The following is a 21257-nucleotide window of genomic DNA, read 5'->3' as shown; positions in this document are numbered from 1 at the left end:
TCCTTTCCTTTCCTTTCCTTTCCTTTCCTTTCCTTTCCTTTCCTTTCCTTTCCTTTCCTTTCCTTTCCTTTCCTTTCCTTTCCTTTCCTTTCCTTTCCTTTCCTTTCCTTTCCTTTCCTTTCCTTTCCTTTCCTTTCCTTTCCTTTCCTTTCCTTTCCTTTCCTTTCCTTTCCTTTCCTTTCCTTTCCTTTCCTTTCCTTTCCTTTCCTTTCCTTTCCTTTCCTTTCCTTTCCTTTCCTTTCCTTTCCTTTCCTTTCCTTTCCTTTCCTTTCCTTTCCTTTCCTTTCCTTTCCTTTCCTTTCCTTTCCTTTCCTTTCCTTTCCTTTCCTTTCCTTTCCTTTCCTTTCCTTTCCTTTCCTTTCCTTTCCTTTCCTTTCCTTTCCTTTCCTTTCCTTTCCTTTCCTTTCCTTTCCTTTCCTTTCCTTTCCTTTCCTTTCCTTTCCTTTCCTTTCCTTTCCTTTCCTTTCCTTTCCTTTCCTTTCCTTTCCTTTCCTTTCCTTTCCTTTCCTTTCCTTTCCTTTCCTTTCCTTTCCTTTCCTTTCCTTTCCTTTCCTTTCCTTTCCTTTCCTTTCCTTTCCTTTCCTTTCCTTTCCTTTCCTTTCCTTTCCTTTCCTTTCCTCTTTTCATTCAGATAAAAATGAAGAACTAAATTAGTTATTTCAGGGGATGCGATGGTGGGCCCAAATATGTTAAAATTTTATTTTATAATCTTTTGCAAAGTAAAATCTGTATTCAACTGACTGCTGCATGTGGTTCTTCTCTAACCTAGGTCGACTACAGTTACTAGAAGAACTGTTTAATTTCATTTCTTGCAATCTTATAGAAGTACTATGCAGTTTTGTACTTCAGCAGTTGTCGTCCATTTTCACAGGCACAAAATAAAGGAACCCTAGCTGAAATTCATATTCTCTGTCAGATCTTGTGATTCCTTAGTAACTTCACCAGTCCACAACTGCATGACAACTTCTTGTGTTATACTGAACTCTTACCTGCTGAACAGGATCTGCACTGTCTTTACAGAAATGCCATTTTTTCAGCTTGCAAAATATGTACCATTGTTTCAGATTTTTACTTAGAATGTTCAAAACCAAAACCTAATGATTGGCAAAATCTTGATTGTTTCAAATCAGCAGAACTCTACTTTCTTAAATCATGCAGAATGCCAGGCAGGCTGGAAAGTTTCCTATTCTCTAAAGGTTTGTTTTGTTTTCTTTTTTTTTTTTTTTTTTTTTTTTTTTTTTGGGGGGGGGCGGGGGAATTTCTTAAATAGAAATAATGTTTCTTTCTTGGTTTGAATAAAAAGTAATGTTAGACGTTTTATACATAGTGAATAATCTTCCCTGAGTTGCCTGGTGATGGGGTGATCTGTTCACATCACACCCCGTATCCTTGAGGTCTGCTTTGTACAGTATCTACCACTGCTTACAGCCAAAAAGTATTCCTGGGCCTCATGAGGTCTCATTATGCTTGTAGATATGCTCTAGAGACACTTTATTTCTCTGCTGGGAATAGAGGAGAAAAAAGAACAATCTATCACAGTAATCAAATAGCCTCCCAAGAGCTCCAGAAACCTTGTTTCCTATGCCTTTCTTTCACTTACAAGAGTTTCAGTGCATTTTCCAGTGTCTAGTAATAGCTGTGAATTTGCATCGTAGTCTCTCTCTCAATGGGTACTTTGTTTACTCATCTGTCTTTATAAAAGTGGAAGTCAAAAGACCCATTTTTTAAATCTTTCCTCCATGAAAATTGACCAAGATACAAATTATTAAATGTCTGACATAACATCAGTTACTAAATCATATAAACTTACACTTTTTTTTTTTTTTTTTTTTTTTTTTTTTTAAGATAACATGCTCTTAATGACAATTGGCTGTGATATTTGAGGGTGGGGAAGTGGTTAGGAAAAAAAAAAAACAAAAAAATGAAGAAGCAAAATGAGCTGTGGGAAGGGGAAATGTAGCAGAGGTGAACAACTGAGGAGAGATAACAAGAATTTAGAAAAAACAGGGGCATAGAAAAAGACTGAGAACAGAAAACTAGACAAATATGAGTTAAATCAATAGTAAGGGAGTAAAGGGATAGAAGGAAAGGGCAGTAGTTCTTACTTTGAAGAGCATTGGTTTCAGATGCTGTCCTTTGATTGTGCTTATCCGTCTAGTTACTACTGGCCTGTGGTCATACCCCAACACCTCCTGCAGGTACTGGTGGCCAAAATGTCACATTAGTTCATATTTCTCCTGTCTCTGTAACTTCTTATCCTATGTTTCTCACCCATTGGCTTTTTAGAGTATGAAGCTGGAGAGGCAACAGCATAAATCTTCTAGGCATAGCCCTTTTTTTTTTTTTTTTTTTTCCCAACTCTTCAGGTGCTTTAGAAGCTTTCCTCAGCCATGAACAAGGATGTGTAAATTAAAATATTTACATAAATTTATGGAGTGCTAGGCAAAGCCATGCTTCTCCTGTGTAGTGTTCTTACAGTCATCCGAAAGTGTGGGGAGTTTGTGGGCCCCAGCCTTAGCAATACCTCAGTGGGAGGCGCAGCATTTGTCGGACTATTGTCTGTTCCTTGAAGTATTACATCCATCCACACACAAAAATCTCAAAAAACCCCAAAAAACCCAAACAAACAAAAAAAAAAAACAAAACCCCAAAACAAACAAACAAACAAAAAGAATCACAGTGGTACTGGAGTTACATTTCACGCAGTACCAGGAAATATAATCAAGTTCTTTTCTCCCAATCTAGGAAAAATATTATATCAGAGTGCAAAGCAAAATTATCTGTATCTATATAAGTATTCTCTTTGTGACCCAGCTGTTACCTTCAGTCATATTTCCTAGCTTTTACTGCTCATCAAACATGCCTATAAAGGAATAGCTTCCTCCCTATAATCAAATATGGACAAATGGCATTATGAAGACAAATCAAAACAAAATGCCAGTGACTATAAACAGATTTAAATACACATATCATTGAAATATACTCATGTGAGATATATTTGTAAGTGCAAAGTAACACAAATTTTCACTCTTTAAGGAAAATAGTTGTTGGTGCCAACGTTATTCAAAGAACAACACAAAGCTCTGCAGAACCCAGTGAGATAACCACTTCTATTGATTGACAGTGACAATATGTCTAAAGAATAGAATTATTTGGTGATTGAAAGCCTTTATTCCTCAAAGTCATTTACATAAAAAGAATTATGGATAAAACTAGTTTACAAAGCTGTACCATATGTTTCTAAAGCATCACTGTACCTGCTGGATAAATATCATCATATTAAGTTTCAAGTACTAGTTAAACCAGTTTATATGTTGGGATACTTTAAGGTGGTATAATTAAAATACATTAATAATCTTGTTAATGAAGTATATTTCTTCTTGTTTATAAGCAGGAAAATTCACTAATTAAAATTTTCGTGCCAATAAATTTTTAACTCTTTCTTTCCTGTCTCTCAGTATCTCAGATGATGTTGATAAAAATTGTAGGCAGTGAATACTTCACAGAGTTGGAAGTCATGGGAGTATCTTTAGCACCACCAATGTTAATTTAGTCACAACAAATAGTAGGATGTGGACTGGGAAGAGATTAGATGGGCTGTAGTTGACATGATTGCTCAGGAAATAAAGTAGCTAGACAATACCAGCTTGCACTGTGATGAAAGTTCTTGAGGGAATCAAAGGCTCCCCTGACTCACAGTTCAAGTTCAATGCAACAGACAAATACCATGAATAATTATTTTCAGGTTCAGTGCATAACATGTTGCTAAAAAATCATTAAGAAGTTGGTGATAGAATTACTTGCTTCTGAGTTCTAATTCCTTCCTCCCACTTTTCTCTTTTTTTCTTGCAGGCTCTCCCTTTGACCATATGGTAGAATTTTTTAGGGATGTGGGAAAAGTAAAATATCACCTGTTTATGTTAGTACGGTGTGTGGAGCCCATGCTCTCTTTCAAAATTCATTTTATCTTTCTAATAGAATTATTTAAAGTGCTTTTCCAACTAATAAAATATTTTACCAGGAATATGTCAGTGTTGAAGGTCTGAGACTGATAATCTATTGTGAAACAGGTTTTCGGTTCCTTTTTTGAATTTTTTATATCTCTATTTCTATATTTATACTAATATCAGGATGTTTAACATATGATGAGTTTCCCACAATGACACAGTGTTTAAAACTTACCTATCTTCAATACCATCTCTAGCTAAACTGATAACAAAATACATATTTGTTTACTTTAACAGTGGAAACCAAAGATAGGATGCGCCTTATTTGTTCCATCAGTGTCTCCTGTGTCATATCTGTTCAGCTCAGTGATTACTGTCAGTATTGTGGCATTTAAAAGAGGAGATGAAGAAAGAGTGGAAATGCAATTTGTGTTCTGTGCTGCCTCACATATCATAAAGAAAACTGGCAGCTGAACGCAGACTCTTTGCTTGACCTTAGCAGTAGAGCAGAAAGTTTTTTTTTTTTTTTTTTTTTTTTTCCTTATACTGAGTTCCATCCAAATGAATGCATTTTAATGGGGAAGACACTCACACTGGATTAGGTGGGGAGGGAAAGGAAACAGGAAAAATTATGCAGCTGAAAGAAATCTGCATTTGTTCTTGACTGACTCTTTGAGATTACCATAGGATGTCTTGACCTCTATTTTCTGCCCTACCTGCTCAAATATCTGCATTAAAATTATTAAAACAGTGCATGGTTAAACAGAATAGAGCAGAGAGAGAGGAAAATCCAGGAATTACTGTAGTAATTTCTGTAGTTTTGGGGAGAAGTATCAAATAGTCTTGTGTCCGGCAAATATTATAATAGAATTTATAACAGAATTGAAGGACAAAGAACCTCAAATGTGGTTTGATTTTGATATATTATGGAAGAAAAGAGCTAACAAGATAAATGTTCCTGAGTTACAAAGAAGTTTCTGAAGTTTAAGACATAAGTCTTTGGGTGAGTTATTGTGGCGTCTTGACCCCAGGCAACAGCCAAACACCCACCCAGCCTCTTGCTCCCTCACCTCTTCTACAGGAAAGAAAGAAGACATAAAGAGTTGTGGGTCTAGATCACAGTTTAATAGCTGAAGAAAAAGCTGTACATGGAAGCAAAGAAAAATAATTTATTTACTCCTTCCCATAAGCAGACAGATTTTTAGCCTCTTCCTGAAAATCAGGGCCTCAGCACACACAACGGTTACTCAGGAATACAAGTACCATAACCATTCATGTCCCTGCCTTCTCCTACTTCCCTTGAGCTTTTTTTTTTTTTTTTTTTTTTTTTTTTTTACTGAACATGACATCATATGATACAGGATATCTCTGTGCTCAGTTTGGATCAGCTGTGTCTCATCCCAGTTTCTTGCCTACCCCTAGCCTACTTGCTGGGGGCAGAGTAGGGAAAAGAAAAAGCCTTGATGCTCTGCAAGCTCTGTTCAGCAATAGCCAAAACATCGGTGTTACCAACACGGGTTCAGTCACAGACTTGTAGGCCATCTCTACAGTGAACACACTGTGGTTTAGAATTATTTGCCATCCAGCTGTCTCACATGCTCCTGGGGAATGCCAGCGCTGAATCCAGATGAGTTTTACAGTCTGGTACTAAGGTACTTACAGAGTTCTTGGAGTTTTGTCACATGGGAAGAAGTTCATGGCATGCTACGTTTTTTGCACATGAAATGAAGGATGTCATATTTATAACATCGGTAAATCATCGTTGGCAAAAGGTAGGTCAGTATCCCTAAGATTTGGCGCTACTGCTAAAGTACCGACAGTTCCAAGGAGAATTGAATGTCTTTCCTGGAAGGAATATGTTGAAGTCCATGCTGCAGCTCAGCCCTGGCCAGTGTTGCAGTAATCCTCCACACCAGGTCTTCAGTTCTCAGTCTCAGATTTCTCCATACAACACAGTATTTGGAAATGGAGTCTGGGAAGCCAAATTGCTTTTGAAGCTCTTCTATGACAGCTCAGTAACTCTGAGACAATATCAACCACATGCAGAATATAGACGTGGTTGCAGCGCAGCTGAGAGTGTCGTGGGTCAGCAGCAGTCTTAGTGCCACGCAGGATACATGCTGGAGTAGGACGGCAGTGCTGCCTTCACACCGCAGCTCTCGGCATCTCTGCGGTATGGGCTGTAGTTCTCAATGCCCAGGTGCTATTGTTGAAGTTTCTTGGCCTTGTCAGGATTCTTGGCAAATCTTTAGATCTGCTCTGCAACAGGGAACAGCCAGTTCTGAACGGTGATGTCCAAAGATTGTTAGCATGTTCTTACCAATCACAGAGGTTAATATCGAAGTACAGTGGACAAGACTGACTGAAGTGACGGTTATTAAAGGTAGATGAGGTATTGTCTTTCTTTCCTGTGTCTGATTTCATAGACATAAATGCAACAAAATATTATAAAAATAAAAAATAAATTTATATTCTTCATAATTTCTTCTAACAACTGTAGTTGAAGGCTGTGTATTTCTGAGTTGTTTCCCCTGTCACCATCTTTGTTTAAACATCATATCTATTTGTTAGGTTTTGGGACTTCAAAAGACACAAAAAGTTTGAGTGAACTAGTAGTCCCCAGGGAGCCATAGATCTGTGGCTGGGTTTTAATTTGTGGTTTTTAAATACATAATTCTGTATGATTAATGATCTTATCACTTACTTTTAAATAGAAATAAATTTAAGCTGCATGATGTATAGCAATTAAACCACTGGTATTGTTATTGTGGCAGCTGATGCATATGCTGGTGGAAACCAGAAAGATATTGCAAGCATAATACATGAGTAAATGTAAATATGTTTCTGATCTAAGCTTCCTAATCCCCTGACACTGGAACATGGGGTCGTGTTGCTGCTGATCATCTAATTGTAAAAAACTTGCACTGGAACATAGAATCTTAGCCTTCTGTCTGATTTCCATATTTTATACTGGTTTGTGGTCTAGTGTAAATCCTACTTCTCTGCTTGTTTCCCATATGTAAAATGAGACCAGAGATATTTGCCTGCCTTTGTATGTAAGAAGCTTTCTGACTTTCAAATGTAGAATACTTTTAAAAATTTATTATATGATACATCTCAGCAGATACTTAAGCCACCCTGTGGTCATCATGTGCAGCAGAATCTGTGGTGCCAGGTGACACGTTCTTTGAACTTTATCCAACAATTTCTTCACAGCCTGTGTCATCTGAATAAGCAAATTAAGATAAATGTGATAACCACTAAGAGAAATTCTCTGAAGATGTTACAACTAGACATAACAATTAAAAGAAAGAGAGTCTATAATGCATTTTGTAAACTAAGCAATCGGCAAAATTAATGCATGTGTCCTCGAACAGAAAAGGAACTGTGAATGCCTACTTGCTAGAGCTATTGAATTGTTGAGCAGATGGGGAGGCACAGCCAGCTGCTTCTTGGAAGTGTTTTGGACAAGGCCCAGTATTCCTCTTCTCTGAGAATTTCTCCCAAACTAAAATTCCAAAAGAGAAATAATAGTTTATTTTATACCTTGATGGCCTTAAATGTGGAACATCTAGTTAGGTGTTCAAGATTCAGGTAGCTCTGGGATATGACAGAAAGAAACATCCAGGACACTCTGTGGGGAAAAATTTAAGTACTAATGCCGAAATTTGTCTTGCCTAATTTCAGTTTATCTGAGTCTAGACATGTAGGCACTCTCTCTGGTTGGTGGAGTGAGGTGCACAATCCTGGATACTTAATGCTTTCCATTTTTTGAGACAAGCCTGAATGACTAGGCAACTATAGGATGACTAGTTGTCAAAGGATAGGTGGGAATAGCCTGAATTTTGGCAGGGGTGGCTGTGGTTGATGTGGAGAGTTCCTGAACATAATAAATTGTATTATTTAGCACCAGTTCCTTTATTGCAGAATTTATCAATGTTTATTCTTTTTTTTTTTTATACAAGTTCTATATGATTGCTTCACTTAAATTTGTTCTGAAGGTAGTTTTAATCTATTAAAATAATCTATACTTTCAGTGATAATAATGCTTCCCTTTAAACTAAAAATTCATAATCCGGTGGTCATCATGGTGTGTGTCTTTCTCAGACCTTAATCCACTGTGTGCGTGAGAATTTTCAGTCACCCTTCTAAAAAGCTAGCTTCTTTCAGCTCATGCAGACTGATGAATTTAACTTTGGAGTTCCCTGTTCTAATACAATAACCTTTAACATGCCCAGAGGTGAAGCTTCCAATTATGCTTTGCTTTTATTAAGACAAGTTAGATTTATTACCTTTTTCTTTTCAGTGAAGTAAACAGTAAGCAATTACTGGACAGTAAGCTGTCCTGCAATCTTCTTTTCATCCATTTTCCAACTGAAAATTTTAGCTTCTACACATGACCAAACTGTGAGTCACTTACTGTTTAGAAAGTGTTAATTTTGTTTACAGCCAGTACCTTAGATTTTTCTAGAATACTTTATAAAATATATGTAATTCAAATTCTTTTAAGAATCTCATAAGGTAGAAGCACCATCACAGACTACATCTCTGTAAGGACTATTTTTAATCACAGGGTAGCTAAGTTTCCCAGAAATATAATAATATAAGATTGAAGGTAGCTGACAGCGTGCAAGGCTTTGCTTTGCTTGCATTCAGGCAGATCTTACCAGATAGGTACTTGATATTCACAGCTTCACTGAAGCATGTTATGTCAACAGTCTCAAAATGGTATCACCATATTTAGAGATTTTGGTGAAAGATGAGTCAGTGTTTCATGGTGCAGACATATCTTCTGACATCGATATCACTTTGTCTGCTGTGCTTCTCACTTTCGCTGGCACTTGTTCTTGATTGATCTCTTGTTCTGTGTCACTTGATTCATCACGGTCACTGATCCAAGGGCATGAAAAATTCATCCGAAGACAACAAATACTTTGTAGTTTATGATATTTCTTTCCCTTTGGATTCGGGCCAATTAATTCCTCTAGAGAGCAGAAAACTTATGGGGTATAGGAATTCTGACATTTCTGTGGAGAGAGCAAGTACAACTGCCTGTCTCCATTTTCTCACACAAAAGCAAAGATAATGTGTTACAAAGCTGAATTATCTAAGTATATGACAAAAAGTAAGTCACCTAAGGGAGTGTGTTGTGGAAAGGAATTTATTTCTGCCCTGACAGTAAGTACCACTTAATACTATGTACTAAATTTCCAGAAATATATCTACACATACCTATATCAACAACCATTTTCTTTTTAAAGAAAATTCCCATTTTAAACTCATTTCTTACTCGGATAAATGAATTCCATCCTGTCTTGGCATCACTATACTTTTATTTATTATCATACCTACTCATCTACGCTAAAATTTGATCTTCCACAAGCTGAATGGCTCTGTAATGTGTACTTCTCTCTAAACTTGCAGTTGAGATTCATTTTTTTTGCCAGTTTTCAACTACAAGTACTGAGGTAGTGTATGACTGTAGATACTTTGGAGAATCTGAAATGAAAACTATACAATCAGCCATTATTAGGTCCAAGAACTGAATACAGAGCTAAGAACTAAGTTGAAGGACAGAGTTTCATCCCCAAGATTGCCTTTTTTCTCTCTGAATGGGAGACCAATTTGCACATCATCAGACCTAGAAATTGTGATATTTGATAAATTATGTCTGATGCCTTTTATGTTATCTCCTGTACGGCAAAGTGGCATCTGAAACAATCAAAGAGACAAATGAAGTGAGAACTTTGCATAAGAGACAGATGATATGTAATTTAAACTATCTAGTGGCTGACTACAGTAATTGAGTTGAACAAATTGCTTTCCTGAAAACAAGTAGTTGAGTCATCTGGTGCAATATGAGTAAATAGCTAGTGCACATGTGTCAGGGCTGAACATGTGGTGCATAACTGAGGTAAGGGAACACAAATCACGCACCTCCTTATTCCTAGACTCTCATTATTTCACCTCTTTGTCCATGCTTCTCTGTCTTAATATATTCAGGTTAAGCAGATAAATATTTTCAGATTCTTTCTACTGTGCAAAGAAGAGGCATTTTCTCTTTACATTTCAAAAGCTATGTGATAATACGATGCTTGTGTCACTGTAATTTAGGACAGTTCCTGTCATGTGTTTTGGGGATTTTTGTGGGTTTTTGTTTGTTTGTTTGTTTGTTTTTTTGTGGTTTTTTGTTTTTTTTCCTCAAGCTACATCTCTAACGCTTTCTAAGAATTAATGTAATCTGCTTATTTTCTTCATGTATGTGTTTCTGCATGTTTTTTATTCACAAACACCAAGATTTCTATAAGTCTTCTGAGAGTGATTTATTGGAACGTAATTGACCTTTACATGTGCTTTGCATGCATCAGGGAGGAGGAAGCAATGCTCTTTATGTGTCAGCTCAGGGGCTTGCATGAATTTATGCAGTTGCATTAGTGACATTACAGATCAATTCCAGTCTTCCCTGACCAGTGCTGTGGTTAGCATGAGCGATATCCCACTAAAATTTCACAGTCTTGGACAGACTTGTGCAGGAAGGCCTTATCAAATGCAAACGAATACTCCACCAAGTGACAAGATTTTCAAAAGCAGAGTGATATGATGTTGTGTCTGTCACTTTCTTTACATATGATAGACTCTAAAACGGAATATCCCTAGCCATACCAGTGAGATGGGTAATACAGATTCAGGTTTCTATACGATGATTTATGTTTGAAGGTCTGTCTGTATGTGAAGATATGTTTTCTCTATTTGAGTTCTCAAAGGTAGATCAATATTGTCAATTAATTTCTTGACTGTGTTTGATGCTCTCCAGTGTGATTTTGCCCTCTTGGCTGCCAGAGCACACTGCGGACTCTCATGGAGCATGCTGTCAATTGGAACGCTTAGATCCCTTTCTGTAGGACAGCTCTCAAGCCACTCCTCTCCCAGTTTATACTTGTGTCCAAGGTGTAGAATCAGTCATTTGTTCTTGTTAAATTTTATGCCATTGATGATTGTCCAGTGCTCCAGTCTCTCTCTAGATCCCTCTGCAAGGCCTCTCATCCCTTGAAAGAGTCAGCCAAGAGGGATCTTCTTACAGAGTCAAGAATTCAGTCTCTAGTCCTCCATTAGACCCAATCTTAAAATTAAATTATATAAATTAAATTGATATAAGTATAAATTCAACAGATTTAAATGTTGAATTTCTTGCTCTACAGCGTCTATTTGACCATTCATAGGGATTACCCTGACTCGTTTTCTATATTTACCCCTGGTCAAACTTATCAGACTTTGACATTCATTGTATACCCAGAGCTCAGGAAGAAATGCTGAAAAAACATGGAAAAGATGAGGCCTTTTAAAATGGGAGTAGTATTGAGAAAAGTATCAACATTTCTTCCTGACCCTTGTCACCAGATAAAGCTATTAGCAAAAAGATAACTGAATGAGATTCAGGTATGTGTGCTGTTAAACAGAGTGACTATATGAGTTTCCGGAAGGCTGCAAAAAGACTTTCAACCACCTGGCCTTTGCACGCCTCCTGACTGAAAGCAGAAGGCGGCTGCTCCAAATCCCATTTCATAGGATAATGATACAGCTACAAAACATGTGGGGAACATTAACATCAAGAAGGCCCCTTTATGAGATAGAGATTACTACTGTCAAGTCTCTGGAAATATATAAAAATAAACTAAAACCCAATCTCTGATAAATGTTGTACATTTCAAAACCAATACACATTTGCTCTAAAATCAGTTCTTTACAAAAATCGATTAAGTAATTGCAAAATGCATAAAAATACACTGTGCACTTGTCTTATCATTATCCACTTGAGAATATCAGACTTTCAAAGGAAGGAAAAAAAAAAACCACAAAAAAAACCAAAACACCAAACTATGAAATTATTCTTTTAAAGAAATAATCTAAAGAATCAATAATATGACTCTCTATGTTAAAAAACAAATAGAAAAGGTGACTGTGCTCTTCCGAATATGATGTGAATGGCTGGATCAGTTTGACTGAACATCTGAGAAGTTTTTCTGTTACATAAACTTGTAGTTAACATGTTGCACTTCAAAGCCAGCTAAAGATGGTAAGGAGGTTTTTGTCAACTTTCCTGCACTGAAGAAGTAATGGTCACATTCTCTGTATTTAACTACACAAGAAATTTTACTAATATAATTACTCTTAATCTTTCCTCAGTTCTCAAGAGTTTTTCACATGCAGTAGTAAATATACAACGGAAATATCACAGGATTTTGTTATTGTCCTTTGTACACTGACACCAGACAGGAAACAAGTTTCAGGTTTATGTGAAATTCAATGATCTTCAAAAGACTAATTTCTCTTTCTTTATTAGTTGTATAAAAATGTTGAAGAACCTCAGCTTGGTATAAGTACTTGGATGTAAGAATAGTAAAATTTGTCTGCTTTGAGAACACAGCAACAGAAGAAAATGGCAATTCAGTCACCGATAATTCATTTTGAAGGGTAACATCATGGAAGTACATTTAATATTTTAAAAGGTTTTAGGTTCAGATTCAGATGTCTTTCTCTACCTAGAAAAGTACTGATTTCTAGGCATATTTTGTGTTGGCTTAGAGATGGTGTTTTGGTATTTCTTGAACTGGACTGTTGTGTCCTTATTCAAAATCTAATGAATCGGTGGAAAAAAAACCCTGTATATTCCAACAGGCTTTGGATAAAGCGTTACTGTGAGGTGTTATCTTCTATCAGAATGGATGTCATACAAGGAAACAGCTTTCATTCATTAAACAACCATGAATGTTTTAAATAAGCTGCCACCAATTTAATGTGTAGTTTCTATACTAAGAAGTCCACTGTCAATTCTCTGAAATTTAGAATAGATGGTCAACTGTAGTCTTAGACTTTATGAAAACATGAATTGCTTTTCCCTTCTTTTTCCAATGAAAATAATGGTAGGAGAAAGGGGAGTAGAAAATTGGAATGGGACTGTTGAACATAATGTGTTGATTTAGGCCCTGCTGGCACCAGAGACCACGCCGTTGTACCTCCCCCACCCTCGGACACAAGTAGGGCACAAACCCTGGGTTAAAATAAGGAGAAATTTAATACAGCAGTGTAATAAGCAATCTGAACAACAACAGTAGCAATGATAACAACAATAAACAAGACAAGAGATATACAGAGAAATACTGCAGTGAACATAGACAGCCTGCTCCACGTGCTTCCCGCAACAAAAGCCACAAAGGAAAAAGCTTCCCGTGCTGCCACGCCGGACCTGATGTCAGCATGGTATGACTAACCTGTCTGGAGAACCCTTGTCCCTCTCTGATGGGGAAACTTAACCCTATCCTGACTGAACCAGAACACATAAGAATAGAGATTTGAAAATAAGAATATCTTTTTAAAAAAAAGGGCTAGTATTGCTCTAGTATTCACATAGCAAACAAATATCTCACCTGTAATAGCAGTGGCTAAGAAGAGGGAGCACTTCCTTCCATGTGTCCATTAGGATCAAAACATCCTGCTTTTGGCTTTGGATGGAATATAAAGTCCACTTATATTAAGCACTTAAGAGACTTTTGTGCAGGTACTGTCTTTGGGAGAAGAGATGACACATGTTCAATATTTAAATCAATGATTATCCTTGTATCACAGGATCACAGAATCGTCTAGGTTGGAGAAGACCTTGAAGACCACCCAGTCCAAAAATTAACCTAACATAAACTGTTCCTAACTAGACCACATCCCTCAGTGCTGTATCGACTCTACTCTTAAACCCCTCCAGGCACGGGGACTCCACCACCTCCCGGGGCAGCCCATTCCAATGCCAAACAACCCCTTCTGGAAAGAAATGCTTCCTAATATCCAGTCTAAACCTTCTGTAGTGCAACTTGAGGACATTACCTCTTGTCCTATCAATTATGACTTGGTTAAAGAGACTCATCCCCCCTCTCTGTACCCTCCTGTCAGGGAGCTGTAGAGGGCGATGAGGTCTCCCCTCAGCCTCCTCTTCTCCAGACTGAACCCCCCCAGTTCCCCCAGCCGCTCCCCAGAAGACCTGTGCTCCAGACCCTGCCCCAGCTCCGTTGCCCTTCTCTGGACACGCTCGAGTCACTCAATGGCCTTTTTGGGGTGAGGGGCCCAACACTGAACCCAGGAATCGAGGGGCGGCCTCCCTAGTGCCGAGCCCAGGGCTCAGATCCCTTCCCTGTCCCTGCTGGCCACACCAGTGCTGACACAAGCCAGGATGCCATTGGCCTTCTTGGCCCCTGGGCACACTGCTGGCTCCTGTTCAGCCGGCTGTCAATCACCCACCAGTCCCTCTCTGACTGGCAGCTCTCCAGCCACTCCTCCCCAGGCCTGTAGCCCTGCTGGGGGTTGTTGTGGCCCAAGGGCAGCCCCCCGGCATTTGCCCTCAGTGAAACTCCCCCAGTTGGGCTCAGCCCATGGCTCCAGCCTGGCCAGGTCTCTCTGCAGAGCCTCCCTGCCCTCGAGCAGATCAACACTCCCACCCAGCTGGGTGTCACCTGCAAACTGACTGAGGGGGCCCTCGATCCCCTCCTCTGGGTCATCAGTAAAGATGTTAAACAGGAGTGGCCCCAACACCCAGCCCTGGGGGACACCACTCGTGACCGGCCGCCAACTGGATTTAACTCCCTTCACCACAACTCTCTGGGCCCGGACATCCAGACAGTTTTTACCCAGCGAAGCGTGTGCCCATCCAAGCCACGAGCAGCCAGTTTCAACAGGAGAATGTTGTGGGAAACGGTGTCAAAGGCCTTGCTAAAGTCAAGGTAGACAACACCCACAGCCTTTCCCTCATCCCATAAGCAGGTCGCCCTGTCGTAGGAGGAGATCAGGTCTGTCCGTCAGGACCTGCCTTTCATAACCCCATGCTGACTGGGCCTGATCTTCTGCTTTTCCCACATATGTTGTCTGATGATACTCTTTATAATGATGGCACACTTTAAATCCTTATTTTTTATTTTTTAAATTTTATTATGGAAATTAATTTTTTTTTTAGTTTTTTAGGAGTCAAGAGGGTGGTACTGCAATTTCCACATGTTATTTTTTCTCCTCACTGATAATTTAGCTTGCTGACAGACATGGCATGGATAACCAACTCCTTAGCCTTGTGAGTAGTATCCTGGACGTTTTGGTCCAGAGTGTAACTGTGGACATCTGTAAGCTCCTGGTGTTTGAAAACAGCTTTACATTTTGTGTTGTTTGGTTCTGAAGACTTCAGTGAAGTGCTCTACAAATACAGATCTATTGAAACAGTGCCTGAGCATCTCTGCTTTCTTCAGGCACCTACCTTACTTGTATGTCTTTTTAATTACACCTTTATTTTGAAATATCTTAACTTTGTATATTGAGGTAAAGATATAAAGCAGTGTCTTTAATTGGCAATACTTAAGTGTTGTTTTTCACTTTTTCAGACTCATGATTTCTCTAACTTTGTTTTCAACCAAATTCTTTGTGACAACAAATTATAACAGAAATTATAATAATTGTTAAATGGATATATCTATAAGACATCTATGACTCACGAATAATACTTGGCAACTAGACTGCATGATTTTTAATCAGTTGTCTATAGAATGAGTATAAGTATACAATGCTATTGTTTTGAGCAGGGTGTTGAACTTCTTCCTGAGACATTTTCCAAACAGAATGTTTATATAGCTTTATAATTCTAAATATACCTCGGGTGAGGAAAACAGGTACATATGTCTAATATACCACATCCTAAGACTGATAATGAAACTTAAGGAATTTAACTCATCCTAGACAATATGTTTTGTTGCTAGATGATCATCTATGTCTTCTCTTTGGATATCCCTTACAGTGAAGATATTTCAGGTACACTAAAAAAAAAAAGCTACTCACTCACCTTGTGGAAGAGAAAGTAAAATGAATGTATGAAAATTTGTCTGTAGATTTTACAGTTCTTAAGAGTAATATGCTGCGTATATTCATAGTAGACTTCTAGGGAGGAACTGGGAGATCTCTTACAATGGACATTAAATGATCTTTTAAAACTCTCATGTGCACTAAACATTAAATGTATATGTTTTAAATAAGATGTAGCTTATATAAATTGTCATAGCTGACTCACCTTTGGAAGATATGTACGTGGTTAAAATTTCCTAATATTGCAGAGGAGTCAAAATTTCTGTTTTCAATCATTTTAACCTGTCACCCTCATAAACAGCAATTTCTTTATAGAACAGAAAATGGTTTGTCTTAGTTATCTTATGATGTTTCTTGCTGGTTTATGATGTGTGTCCTAAAATGGAGGTATCTATCTCACATTTTCAAATCTTGGCCATCTATAACTCTGCAGTTATTCTCAGCTTGTGTAGCTCTGTGGACTTGAAGATTTTATGTCTTTGATGTTGCAAAGCTTGACTGGTAATTTAAATGGTCATGTAATTTTTAATAACAAGTTTAAAATCTAGAAGGATCAGGGAGGAATAATTTTGTGAAATTGTTGTTCTATAGGTTCATGAATCTTTGACACTATTTTCTTCTTTCTGAGATATTCTGTAGGAGCATCACTAACCCAGATTAATATTGTGCTAAACCAGGGGAAAACTATGAGGCATACCTGAGCAGACAATGTAAAGTAGGTCAGTTTACAGAGAGTAGAGTTCTCTCTAAACACAGAAAGAATGAGTTTGCTTTGTTCACTCAGAAAGGGGAAATTCATACATTCTTCGGGGAGAGGGAGGGAAGAAAATCCAGCTATGTGCTGCACAGAGATTGGCTCAGCTATTCCTAGGCACAGTGCAAATGCTGCCTTCCTAGTCCAACAGCCAACATCTTTCTGTCTTGTAGCCTTTTCCAAACAGACAGCTGATCATTAGGAACAGTAACCATCGTATATACTGGTGTGCATTTGGACTGCATAACTCTTATTTCTTAATTTCCTTCTTGCACTTCACTGCTTATACTGCAAGAACTCGAGAGTGGCATGTTTTCAGCTTGGGCACTTATCCAAGACACATGCTATCTATCTTTGCAAATGCTGAGCTGCTAATACACAGGGGAAATATTTTCTTAGTTTGACTTTTCACTACTTTGTTTTACAGTTTTGTCTTCTCAAAGTATAGCACACAATGTTCACTATAATTCAGATACCCCAGGATTCAATCACATCTATAACATACACAATAAAGCTGACAGTCAGACAAATGCTGACCCATCAGACATAACATGGTCAATGATTCTATATATGCCAATCAATCGGATCAATATGATCACCTGTAAAATGCTCCTATATATCTTTTCTGCATTGACTGATGTGCTACAACCTGACAGAATAATGATGGAGGATAAAATGAATCAGCATTGGCATATGTCATCTTGTATAGCTATTTTAAATATTGAGGGTATTCATCAAAAGACTTGCCATGTTGTCATATATTTTGTCATTTATTTATCACTGATGTTCTTAAAGACAGTTGAGATTGGAACACAGTTTTCACAACGAGGCTTAGGGCCACAAGATCTTGCATGAACTATGATATATAAAATGGAGACATTCCTGGTTCCTGATGTATGATATAATATTGCTGGCATTAAAAATCTGTCATATCCTCATTTTTCCCACCAACTTATTTCTTACTATGCACTCTGTGTTATCTTATATTTGGGTAGTAGGCTTCTTGAAGAAGAAAGAAGGATTTTTATTCTTTGTTTTTTAAACTCTATTAAAAATTAGTCATTTTACAGATTAGGAGTCAATTTATTTCTTTCCTGAAAAAGAAAATATTATTAATAAAGGAAGAGTATATAACAAACACACACATTCACAGTAACAGGCAGAGAAAAACCCTTATTTTACTATATTGTTCATGGACCCCACTGGAAAACTATCACTTGTATCCATATGAACACAATCTTATGTACATCTGTTCTGCATATGACCTGAGTCATCTACCTCAGAACATTAGAAGATCCCCATATGTTTCTTGAATTGTCAGCAAACACCAGTCCAGCCATTCCTTTGAAATGCTAAGCCACTGATTGGTACTGAATACCTAAATCATCAGATTTGCAGAGATCTCCGTACTCTAGAAGGTATTTCCTACTAATACTAGGCTAACCCTCCAAGTTTACTGTTTGATCAAGTGGCCAACAAACCAAAAACACGCTCGGGATTTCTTTTCTTATGAGTTTGTACATCATGGTCTCTAATATTTCTGAGGGTGTTTTAGTATAAGGGTTGTTATATAAAAGTGAAATCTTGGTCTTACAAACACCCATGATGCGATTATGTTAGAAATAAAAACAAAATAGCATGCAGAAATATAATTTTCTTAATTCAGTGAGCTCTTTATTTTGAAATGTTTTTCAGCGTGCTATCAGATCTAATGATGCCAAGTATTCTTTCTGAAATTATATCGTTATTTAATTCATATGTTATGCTGAGTAAAATAACATCACTTAGTAATGGGAGATACAAAAAGATTTTCTATCTACAAAATAAGTTCACGTTATCTGGAAATGCTGCAGCAATGTAAAAAGTCATTTACCAGAAAGACCTTCTGGAATACTGAATTCACCCTGAAAAGACTGGATTCTAATTTCCAGTGTATACAACCTCAAACTTTGCCTAGTCCAGTATTTAATGTTTGAAAATAATTACCTTAAAATGAAAGGGGCTGTAGCTGAAAACAAGCTCAGCATGACTCACCAATGTGCACTCGCATCCCAGAAAACCAACTGGACCCTGGGCTGTACCCAGAGCAGTGTGGGCAGCAGGTTGAGGGAGGGGATTCTCCCCCTCTATTCCACTCTCACAAGACCCCCCTGCAGTGCTGTGTCCAGCTCTGGGGGAACCAACATAAGATGGATCTGCTTGAGTTTGTCCAGAGGAGGCCATGAGGATGATCAGGGGCTGGAGCACCCCCTGTGAGGACAGGCTGAGAGAGTTGGAGGGTTCAGCTGGAGAAGAGAAGGCTCCGGGGAGAGCTTAGAGCGGCCCCCCAGGGCTGAAAGGGGCTGCGGGAAAGGGGGAAGGGACTCTGGATCAGGGGGCAGGGACAGGATGAGGGGTAATGACTTCAAACTGACAGAGGGGAGATTTAGATGAGACCTAAGGCAGAAATTGTTCCCTGTGAGGGTGGTGAGGCCCTGGCACAGGCTGCCCAGAGAAGCTGTGGCTGCCCCCTCCCTGGAAGGGTTCAAGGCCAGGTTGGACGGGGCTTGGGGCAACCTGGGCTGGTGGAAGGTGGCCCTGCCATGTCAGGGGGGTTGGACTAGATTATATTTAACGACCATTCCAAACCAAACCATTCTGTGATTCTATAAAAAATATTATGATCCTATTTTCAGTGATTAAAAACTCTTAGAAACTTTAGCAAACTCGCTAAAACAATTAAACATACAGTCAGCTATAAGTGTATATCTAAATCCTGCTGAAAACAATTGCTTAAACACATGCTAGAATACTTGCATAATTAAATTCTTTAGCATTTTGTTGAATAATTTCAATAGTGAAGACTTTGCATAATTAGGTCTTGCCAAGATCCAGAACCGGACCACAGTTCAACCAATTTCAAATATATGCCACAGGTTTATGCCAATGTTTCTTAGGCCTGATATCTGGTGGACAAATCATTTAATTATGTAATGGAAAATGTAGCAGAAAATCACCTAAAATGTATATATTTTTAAAAGTTTCTGTTTTGTGTTAGCAGCTTTCAACTCATTTGCTCCACCAATGTTCTTTTCAGTTTTAACTTTTATCCCTTCCAGGTTAAACAACTCCATCAGTACTGGCAATAGTTGTATCTCTATTTTGCAGCAAATAATGTGATAGAAATAAAAGGAACTATTTGTCGCCTCATTAAACTCCTGTTAACAGTATAGCGTTAACAGGATATATCTACTAGGTTCATAGTATATGAACCTGATAATTCTTCTAAATTCATATCCGTGGCTGCATATATATAGATTTTGTTTCTCCTTTTCCAATTTCCTCTGTCAAGAAAAAACCTCCCTAAAGTTAAATAGCTACATTATGTTTATAAGAAATTGTAGCCAGGACAGGCCTTCTGTAATCAGCCTACAGTGTGGAAATCAATCATTCTAGTTCTTGCAGGTTCCTCCGAACCTTTAGTCCCAGGGAATTTATCTGTTCTTTCCTCAGCTTAATATCAGTGTTTTTATCATAGCTGTTGCTGATTATTTTGCGTTGGTGTAATTCCCATGAAGTATTAGGGCTGTGTTGTGCAAGGAATTCTGTCTGAAAAAGAAAATCAAATAAATTTTACCTAAATAATAGACAAAGTATAACAAGCAGATGAAGGAGTCAAAAAGTGAACAAGGAGGCTCTAAGACTAAGCATAAAAGGCAGTGGTAATACTCCAGCAGGCATTTAGCTGTTTCTCTCAGTTAATTTCTTGGGTTGATGCTATGGGAATATTTAAAATGTTAAGAGTTGGAAGGAATGTGATATGTGGCTCTTTTCACAGGATTTTACCCATGCGGTATTCACTTAAGTTTGTAAAATATAGCTATTTACAACTAGCCTAATCTAACAGCCTTTACACCCAAATGGAGAGAGTAGGAATTCCTGCATGTGATCCAGCAGAACTATTTTATCACCTGTTCAGTGAAACCAAGTGTCATCATACATAAAAAAAAGCTTGTTTCACTTGATTATATGTGGAGTCCATGTGGCAAGCCTTGGGTGCTGTCCAGGATTAGTCAACTAAATCCCCTCCCTCTTGTATCACAACTGGGAGAAGCTCAGAAAGCAGTGGTCAGAAACGCAGCATCTCCTTATGCAGCAATATTTTTAGTGTTGGATAGATTGTCTCAGTAATCACACATGACTTAATTGTGCTAAGACTCAGCCTGAGGTGTTGGTACTGAACTCAGATAAAAGTCAAACTTGGGAAACTGAAACATGGAGCTAAGGGAAATGCACTAAATCTTTGCCAACTACAGAAAAATGTCCAACAGTTATTGAAAACATAAAGGGACAGTGACAGCTTCTGAGCAGTAAATTCCTATACAAGAATTATTTAGTAATAAGTTTCCTTTATTCTTTAAGAGGAGAACATTGCCCAATGTCTATAAGCTACTTCTCCTTTAAAAGGAAAGGTGAAACTTCTAATTTGTGCTGTTTTGTTGCAAATTGGCAGCATCCTACTGTCGAAGTATGACTTCAGCCTTGGTTTTACAGGAGAATCTATGGAATCTTTTACTTTGTGACACATACAAAGATTATCATTAATTATATTTTCATTATAGCTCTCTGCAGCAGTATTTCATAGACATTCACACTTAATCTGCATTTATTAAAGGTAGAAAGTAAGTATATTC

At 38.0% G+C, this 21257-nt stretch overlaps 1 protein-coding gene across 2 annotated transcripts in view; it reads left to right on the top strand.

The window, feature by feature from the left end:
* The window catches only part of RIT2 (Ras like without CAAX 2), a 173950-nt gene that overhangs the window by 8187 nt on the left and 144506 nt on the right, over positions 1 to 21257 (top strand). Inside the window, exon 1 of one of the 2 annotated variants that reach the window (XM_026865585.1) lies at positions 9103 to 9125. The exons of the other annotated variant lie outside the window; for it this stretch is intronic. The gene's annotated coding sequence lies outside the window, so the exon portion shown is untranslated. Of the gene's footprint in view, positions 1 to 9102; positions 9126 to 21257 lie in introns of those variants that run through there. 2 annotated transcript variants of the gene reach the window in all.

This window comes from Athene cunicularia (assembly GCF_003259725.1).
Source record: "Athene cunicularia isolate RWA chromosome Z unlocalized genomic scaffold, athCun1 chrZ_part1, whole genome shotgun sequence".
Classification (NCBI taxonomy): Eukaryota; Metazoa; Chordata; class Aves; order Strigiformes; family Strigidae; genus Athene; species Athene cunicularia.
Note: the sequence above shows the minus strand (reverse complement) of the source record. Positions and strands in the feature narration are given on the sequence as shown.